We start from the raw sequence: 9,571 nt of genomic DNA, 5'->3' as shown, positions 1-9,571 counted from the left end.
TTCGGCAGCCCATGTTGGTGTCTGAACACCTTTGTTAGGCGCACAAATTCTCGAGATGAATGAAACTTCTTGACAGCAGCTCTTTGTTTAGGCAGCTTCAAGACTGCAATCAATTCAAGTTTTATTTATAGATATAACAAAAGAAATATAAATCTTACATTTTAGTCTCATTAAGAAACTCTCAAGATGTGACTCTCCTAACCTCAATTGATGCAATTCATCATAGGAAATACTCTGAGAAAAGAATAAAGAATCGATATGTGCTTATAAGTTTGGATTTTCACTTACTGTTAATATTACTCTACTAAGCACACATTGTAATAATTAACTGGCTCACTGAAGTACACATATCAGGAAACCGAACGAGTATACAAATCAATAGTTTTAGCTAATCACTACATCATGATTTCTTCTCATCCACTATCTAACCAGTTGTCAGTTATCTTCTTCATGAAAGTGCGTAAATACGTCAAATGTTACAATGTACGCAGTGGAGAACTCGGGACTCACTTAGCACTGAAGAAAATCATTCCACTATTTTCAACAACCATTGTTGTCAACGAACACTATTTCACGACACAATATTGTGGATTTACCGGCTACTTGTATTCTACCGGTTACTTAAGTAACCGTTACAAAGTAGCCGTTTTCATATAAAAATCAACTTAATTGTCAAAAAATGAATGTCGCTGAGTAACTAGTGGCAACGAGGAATAGCGCATACAATAAAAATGTTCAAAATCATTTTTAAGTTACTCTTTTTGTAAAACGGCTACTTTGGAGGCCAAACTGAAGCGACCGGTAGAATACAAGTAGCCGGTAAATCCACAATACTGGCTGCACTATCTTCCACATCTCGCGTAATATTTCGTCCACGGAGTTACCGGTAATAGTTGCGGAAGAAAATTGGCTTCAAGAAGTCTCTCCAACAAATCGTCGCTTGAAAAATAATCCCTGGAGTTGCAGTTGGGTGTCACTTGGCTCTCCTAGACTGATTTCTATTTTCCGTTTCTTGCGGCTCTTGGACGTGTTGGGGGTGAAGTTTTCTTTTTCGTACAATCAGCCAAATAACCTTAAGTCTTCCATAAGGCCCAACTTATGAAACGGCCTTTAAATAATTCATAATGATTCGGATGAATTTCATAAGGTCACTCTATGACGTAAAATCGCCTCACAGTTTGGCTTTTATTCATGTTTAGCAACATGGTATTCTCAAGCGTCGGTAGCCGTGCGAATAAAACACGGGCTCGGCAATCCCGACGTTCATGGATCGAATCCAGTCTGCATCATTTTAGGATTTTTTTGTATTTTTCATAAGTCTATCTTATGAAATTTGTCATAGCAAGCACGATCAATTTTTATAAGGTTTTCTTATGTCATCCATAAGAATTAGTTATAGCAAAATTTCAAGCAAAAGCTTCATCGAGGGCCTCCACCAAAAAATCTTCCTCATCGCTCCCTGCTAAGGATGCTGCCGCACTCGTATGCACACTTGCTTCCTCATCCGCCTCCATTCCGTATCCTGCAAGTGGGATTCGTTGTTTTCGATAAATGGAAAGCTTTCTAACGAATTAATATATACAACTTACAGTATTGAACTCCAAAAATCCTCACTATTTGCGCTGAACTTTCTCTGAATCCGTATTCGCAGCAATCAAAATAATAATCACCGAGTCAAACATTTGTTGGTAAACAACAGAGTCAACCGCGGTCAACCTGTTGTTGTTGCGGTTGTACACTCTAAAGATATTCTCCCAAAACACGAGTAAATAAATATAATAAAAAAATATATTAAAAAATAAAATCTGAATAAACTTCGAATTCTTTAAAAAAAATAATGATCGCAAAACTATTTCTAGGTTGTATGTTTAATAATAGACCTAGACAAGGGGTTGGCCATTCAGCACACTTCGTTTGTGCCATTATTTTTGAGCGTGTGCCAATGTGTGCCAAAACTGTGCCGGATAATTTTCAGTGTGTGCCGAAGTGTGCCGCACGTGCCCAGTGGGATTTTTTCTTTGAATGTTTTTTCCGCTAATGAACATCCCTGCCAATTTTTGGCGAATGTTGTTGATCTGATTGGTGTTTACAAACAAAATCCGACCCAGCATACTTGATAAAAATGTAAATAAACTGAGTTTTTCAATCGTGAGTATTTTGACAGGTTGATTCTATAGAGCAACATTGGATTTTATTGTTGTGCCCATGTGTGCCGAGATGTGCCGGCATGTGTGCCGGGCACAATGTGCCGAGTGACCAACCCCTTGGACCTAGAAGAATGAGAAATTGAGTAAAATAATAAAAAATAGGGATTTATTTTAAGTCGCGTTAAAGTACATCATAACTCAATGCTTCATAAAAATATTTCAGTGTACAATAAAGTGCGACACCAGATATTCCCTAAAATCCATCTATGATTGCAAAGTACAATATCGTTTTACGTTGATCAAATTGGTGAGGAGTATTGCGCTCACGCTAAGGTCAGTTTACCCAAATATGAGTAAAGTTTACTCATAATCTCCGAAAAGTGCACAACCTCATTTTATGAGTAACGGGGCTGTACCCATATTTGAGTAAAAGGTTTTTGTGGAATTATGAGTAATTGAAATTACTCAAAAATGAGTAATTTTACGCTGTTTTTGGTCGGCTATAGAGAAAAGAAAATTCAAAAATGCTCATTAAAATAAATACAAACATAATAAAACTCAATGAAACAATAATTTATTAATCACTAGCTGGCCCGGCAAACTTTGTCTTGCCGTCTTGTGGAGGTTTGACAACTGTTGAGTTCAAAATAACACCGCACTCTAGATTGGTTTTATTTCGATTGGGTTGATTTCCTTCCCAGCTCACGAAAATCAGTATTTTATCAATTTTCTTACTTTTCTAGTTTATTTTCATAACTTTTTATACATATAAACACAGCCACCATGAATACGAATCGAACCGTGCAAGAGTCATGCTGATCGGTTAACCCGTTCGTGAGTTTTGTTGCCTCAAAAGTACATCAAACTCATTTATATATATATATAGATACAGTCACTTAGTGTAAAAATTGTACAATTTAACTTTACTAATGTATTAGCATTAGCATTAGCATTAGCATTAGCATTAGCATTAAGCGAGTCGCACAAATTCGTAGGTGGTACAGTCCTAGACCGCTGTTATGAGGGTTGCCTCCTTCCCGTCTGAACCAAAGCACAAAGATTTGGGACTAATCTCTGACTCTTAGACAAGACTGACGCAATCCTCCAATGGTCGAGCACTGTCCTGGCCACGTCCTTGCGACTGCTGAGGAATGGGAAAGGATGATTAGTTTTGGACACCTATGAAAAATGTAGACAACTCTACGATCTCTCAGGCCTAGGTGTCACGGGAATTTGGGTGTTGTAAGTGGAAGGGTAAACTCCGAAGGATGCGCTTGGTTAACGTTCAGGCACACCATTGTTAGACTGCTTCGAATCAGTTGTCTTGCCCAATTCATCCTCGTCATCTTGTTCGCATTTGGTTGAATTACTAGATTCTTCGGTTGATAATCTGAAATATAAAATAATATTAACGTCGTACGTCAAACAAGCTACATATTAGTGATACGCTCGCCACAGTTGCATATTTTAAAAATATTATTTATATCGTACGATACATTTACCTGAATCCTGCTGAAATAAAATGTTAATTAGCAGTACATTGAAACACAAATACTACAAAACACAAGGAAAAGAGCATCAAACTTTGATCTAGGAATATTTAAAAATACGGTAAATATCAAGATCAAAATTTGATTTGGTAGATCTTACACCGCAACGCACCATTCTAAGATGATCTACCCACGTTACGGGGTCTTTACTAATGTATTATTAGACAAAATACCCTTTCATTCCAAGATTATCCTATTCTTCTTAGCTGGAGTCCTGCTGATTGATAACTCCCCGATTCGGAGCAAGGATAGGTAGGCATATCATTGAAGTTCCAAGCGATCGACTGCGTTTCCTCGGAGCAGATAGTGATGAAGCCGTCGGAACAGACTTCCGCCATAGACTAACTTCCGCTCATTCGACGAATTACCTACAAAGGAATCAGCATATTTTTATGATGGTTAGAAGAATCACTCACCGATATTTTCAAACTCACCTTGATAATGCTAATGTTATATGTATCTCCGATCCTTGATCCGTCACATCCGGAACTTTCCTTGGCAGAATGAGTTTCGGCCGGAACTCGGATACCTTTAGAGTAACATTTGCTTCCATTCCATGCCCTTTGTAGTTATCCGGGCCTGCAGGCGGTTCGCCTCGTTTTTTATTTATGCATTACGCAGCTTCAGTTGAAATTTTCTGGATCGACCTTCAACCAAATAAAATAAAAAATATTATGAACAATTTAGTTTAATCTAATCAACGAATGTTTAATTATTTTGCTTATCTTACCTTTTAGATCAACTGTTGTTACTTTAAAACCTTTTTTTTTTGGATTTCCAACTATGACTTAATCTTGTTTTCATCTGCTCGCCATTTTGATCACCGAGGAATGTTTTTTTTTTTTTTTGCTAGGTTTCTAGCTGCACTCTGAATAGAGTTGAAACCTCTACACTAGACCCGAAGATAGGAAAGAGTACGTAATCTTTCAGAAGCAGTTTGCCAGCCGTACGCGGAAAATGATATCCATTAAGACACTGTTGCAACTGACTCAGAAAGCTACGGTAGAAGATTGGAAAGTTTTCAATTGGTCAGTCAGTCAGGATTTGCAGTGTTATGGTCACACGGTTTGTGTTTGTCTTCTTGTTTGTTTTTGTGGTATAGAGCTTGCTGACGTTTATTCACCTTTCTCTTTCAAACATGCAGGCGGAATAGGATTTGTTGTCATCAGGAAAGGTTTCCCGATGAAAACAAATCCTATCCCGCCTGCAAGCTTGAAAGAGAGAGGTGAATAAACGTCAGCAAGCTCTATGGTTCAATATGTTTTACTTCTCGTTAAATCAGTCGTCGTATGTTTTTTTTTTTCATCGAATCAATCGAACCCTGTACCGTGCCATGCCCTAATACCGTGTGCCTCCTAATACCGTGTATTTGACAAAAAACTCAAATATTTTGCTAAGTGTATTATTTTTTTAACTGAGTAACTAGTTCAATCATTAGCATATTAAACCTTCTTAAGTTAGGCGTGATAAATTTGGCACATATTTACAAAAATAAGCAATTAAAAATATTTACAGAATGTGAGTGCAAAGTACCAATACACGATATTAGGGCATGGTTCCTTTTGTGTTCCAAATACCGTGTTTCGACTAAAACTTGCAAACTGAAAATATTATTGATACTTTTTACTTTATGAATCATTTGCACAAACCTCTAGGCAACGTTTGATGCACAGGTTCTTTTAAGTATGAACTTAGTATGATTGATATAGTGATGATTCAAAGGACCAGCAATGTATGCGGGTCGCATACACGGTATTAGGAACAATGCTATGTTTTACAATTTTGATTTTAACAATGGATTAAACATTGGGAATACCATTAATCATATTTATTATACATAATACACACAATAAGCAATAATATAGCGTTTGAAAAATCAAGAAACGTGGATTATTGATTTTTACAAGGCTCTTTGAAGTGAAGAGCGTCCTTAAGGTCACGGTATTAGGGCATGGCACGGTATGTTAAAATATAGTCGATCCTGTGTCAAATTGTTTGATTGATTTCGCTAATCGTTTTCTACTTCTCTGTGTTCATCTCTTGTGTCTTGTGTCCAAAACCCACAGAAACATGTAACTGAACTTCCGATATTTTTCTGTTGGTGTCATAATACCATCTAAGAGATAAACAAAAATACGCCAAGTTGGTCAGTTGATTGCCATAAAATTTAAAATAATAGAGATTTCATGTCAACTTTCATCCCTCTACAAATACTATAAAAATATTCAAATTCGTTCAATCGGTCCTACCTAGATAAACATTTTCTCACGCGTAGCCTTGAAATGTCAACCTAGTCATACACAAGTAACGTTGTTCAGTCAATAAAAGCAGTCAGTTTTTGTCCAAAATGTCACGTCGAACGCATTGACGTCAACAATGCGTTTGAGTGTTCGCACGTTAGCTTTGAATCTATCAGCACAATTAAGTGCTGCAAATCTCCTTCCCACTATAATTTCTTCGGTCGATTTTAATTGCTCTATTTCAAGAAAATATGACCAACTAACATTGTAAAAATTCGGAAAAGCGACTATGACATTAATAAATTACTAATCAAAGTCAACCGAGAAACGTGGGAAATAGAGCCCAAACAAAGGTAAACAAAGGTAAACAAAGGCTGTAAAAGGTTCCAAAACCTGTCACAAATCCTATAATACTTTTATTAGGATTTGTAACGATCATCAAAACCTTTCTAAAATCCAACCGACTTGGAACTATTGCTTGGGAATAGACTCTACTGAGCCCCGGCGGTTCCTCCGTGTTTATCGAGCATGTCTGATACATATGATCAGCTATACTCCATCTGCAGCAGCCGGTTCGTGATGAACCGTTGGAGGCGCATTAAAGTGTTAAAAAGGTGATATGTTTCACTAAAGAACACTACATTACAATAATCAAAATGAAACTCCTTCACTTTAATACCGTCAACCCCTGCGAACTTGGCCAGGGATTTTGATCACCGAGGAATGTTGAAGCTTTATTTTTTCATCCAAATATGGGTAAAATGCATTACCCATATTTGGGTAACGTTACTTTACTTGTAATATGAGTAAAGTTTACCGATTTTTGTTGGTATATTTTACCCATAATATGCGTAATGCATACAAAACTCAAATTTTCGTAAATAAATTACCTACTTATGGGTAAACTGATCTAAGCGTGCTTAGCAAGAGAAATTTTATGTCGTTTTCGTTTTTGATTCAGTTCCAACCTGGGTTGGAACTGGATCAGATCACAGTTTCAACCCCAACCCGACTTCGGTTTCGCTTGTACTAAAGTTTGTTTGACGTTGTTTGTTTACACATTTTCCGCCGATCCAGTTCCAACCCAGGTTCAAAAACGAATTCGACATTAGTTTCACACTTTTAGCGGTCTGTCAGTCAGTTGTGCGCAAGGGTGAATCTCACATCATGGACAGTATCCATATTTGCATTACTTCAAACATACCCAACCGGTATCAACCGCGTGCGATCAGTACAAGATTGAATGCAACAAATAATGGCACAACCAATCGAATCAGTAACAATTCCAGAAAATATTGTTTTATTTCCATTTCATTCAAACAATCTCGAAAGGGACCATAATGAGTTAACTTCCCGGATAAAAAGTTACCATTCATTACATGGTAAATATTATTAACATATGACTGGTTTTATTGTTCACAATAAAACACATAGTAGATATATTGTTACTTTCAACAATAGAAATCAAGCCCATATAGTTCGTACCAAGGTTCGTACAATAAGTGAACATTAGCTTTAATAGTGACTAATTGATTCGATTGTTTTTCAATAGTTCTATAATAATTTAAAGTTACTATCAGTAAAAATTAATTTAAGTTATTTTCATATAGTTGCAAAAGTGCCTACAAAGTTCTCATGGACTTTTTATTAAAAAAGAGTTTATTTCTCAATTACACTTAAAAACAATTCGTAACAAACAAATAACAATAAATATTATTGTTGCTTGGATCATGTTTGTATAATCAAATACAAAATCACTTGACATATTTTTTTTATAGTTTTCGTTTTAAATTTGAGTACAGTAGATGTTTCGGTTATCGAATGTTATTCGCTAAAACTTCAACGACTGACAGACGTCAAGCCGTGTTGGCAGAGGGAGCTCTCAATGAATAACTGAGAAATTACCAATGTAACCACGATGCTGAAGCCTTATTGCATGCAGATATACGGTGTACTTAGAGCAATAATTACTTTACATGTACTTATAGAAAACTAGCTGAAAAGTAGGTTTTAGCCAAGTAAGGACGTTACGACAAGAAAAAGATGAATAATGATTTTACTAATGTTTTCCAATAAATTAAAGGAATCTAGTAAATAGTAAACTACCATTGATAACAATACAAATACAATTTTTTTAATGGGGTCAATTGAACCGATGTTAAAATAAACATGCAATAATATTTGTTGTTATGTAAACATATTTCGCCTTTGAAAAATCAAAGAATTCACATTTCTCGGTAACATTTTTCTTCAGCATTTACATATACTAATGGCCATATGTATTGTGAACGATTTATGATATGGATCATACGACCTGAGGTCTGACTTGTGATATTTGGCAGTTATTTCAAAAGATTGATGATAGATAGAGATCAACAGCTGCCAAGCAACACATATCAGACAGGCATCAGAGTGTTTGACTCTTATCATAAAATGTGCATATCATTCTGGCGGCCGTTAGTGCTCAAAATGCTGGATATAAATGTTAGCGGGAAATATAAATTCTATGGATTTTCAAAAGCGAAAACTGCTTACACAAATATTATTGTATTTTTATAGTAACAACGATTCATTTGACGCCATTCAATTAATTGTATTTGTATTGTAAAAACAATGAAAATACAATAAGATATATTGTTTTCTTTTGAAAATTGCCCTAAAAATGTCTCATAAAAACACAATACATTCTATTGTTTTTCGCGTAAAAATGTATGAAAATTTTCTCAAAATTTTATGGTTAAGATACATAACAACCACCATTTTTTATTGTAAAAGTGCCATTTACCATTCGCCGAATGGTATAGTACAATAGGGGTGATGGTGAATATGCTGTGCCAATTACAATATGTTTAATGGTGAATAATTGTCGAAAAAATGGTGTTGTAACAATAAAATTTATCGTATTTTTATGATACTTTTTATCAGGGTTACCTTTCCACGCAAGTTATCAACAACAACAATCAGCCGGTGGGCGAGCGTCGATGTTTGTTTTGGTCGCAGACAATAGAAACGTGATGATGATTAAGGTTCAACTCACAATTTGTATGTATTGGTGAAAGCACCAACTGGCTCTACAGAGAGTAAACAAACACTTCTGCACACGGATGAGCAGATGAGGCAGGTTCGTTAGTGCATTACATTTGTCTCTTTTCCCATCTTCAACTTGTTCATCACGCTGTGCATATGACGCAAGAAATATGCGCGCATAGGCAATGGGAGAATAAAAGAAACAGCAAATCAATATATGCCACACCAAGTATGTGCACTACATGGAAGTAAATACCGCGCCGGCTGGAAAGTGAAAAACGATTTTGTGCAGTTTTCGCGATTGTGTGGCTATCGCCGCGGACTTTTTCGTGATATAGTGAATATTATTCCATTTGTGAAGCCGGTGAAACATTTTACACTACGGTTATGGAAGTAAATACGCTTCGAGAAGCAATAAAAAAAATGAGACTGTTCCCGGTAAGATAGTGCTAGTGACATGGTGCGAGCTGGTGTGCGTCGGGGGGGGAATTCGGAAAGATAGCGCGCAATTTATAAAATAGCAGTTTTGCAGTGAAATATTGTGAAAATGATGTGTTTTTTGGTCTCAATGAAAAGGTAAGTGTCCTGAGCCAGCGATGAAGCAAAT

General features: G+C 36.2%; 2 long non-coding RNA genes across 2 annotated transcripts; both read right to left on the bottom strand.

Annotated features, from left to right (window-relative positions):
• Positions 1-1,415: 1,415 nt before the first annotated feature.
• On the bottom strand, positions 1,416-2,426 carry LOC134285550 (uncharacterized). Its single transcript, XR_009996467.1, has 3 exons — positions 2,271-2,426; positions 1,590-1,880; positions 1,416-1,522 (listed from the first exon to the last, which is right to left on the bottom strand). It is a non-coding gene; the product is annotated as an uncharacterized LOC134285550 (long non-coding RNA).
• A 1,615-nt stretch (positions 2,427-4,041) lies between these two features.
• LOC109428690 (uncharacterized) lies at positions 4,042-4,739 on the bottom strand. Its single transcript, XR_002134552.4, has 3 exons — positions 4,428-4,739; positions 4,132-4,344; positions 4,042-4,065 (listed from the first exon to the last, which is right to left on the bottom strand). It is a non-coding gene; the product is annotated as an uncharacterized LOC109428690 (long non-coding RNA).
• Positions 4,740-9,571: the final 4,832 nt, after the last annotated feature.

This window comes from Aedes albopictus, chromosome 1 (assembly GCF_035046485.1).
Source record: "Aedes albopictus strain Foshan chromosome 1, AalbF5, whole genome shotgun sequence".
Classification (NCBI taxonomy): Eukaryota; Metazoa; Arthropoda; class Insecta; order Diptera; family Culicidae; genus Aedes; species Aedes albopictus.
Note: the sequence above shows the minus strand (reverse complement) of the source record. Positions and strands in the feature narration are given on the sequence as shown.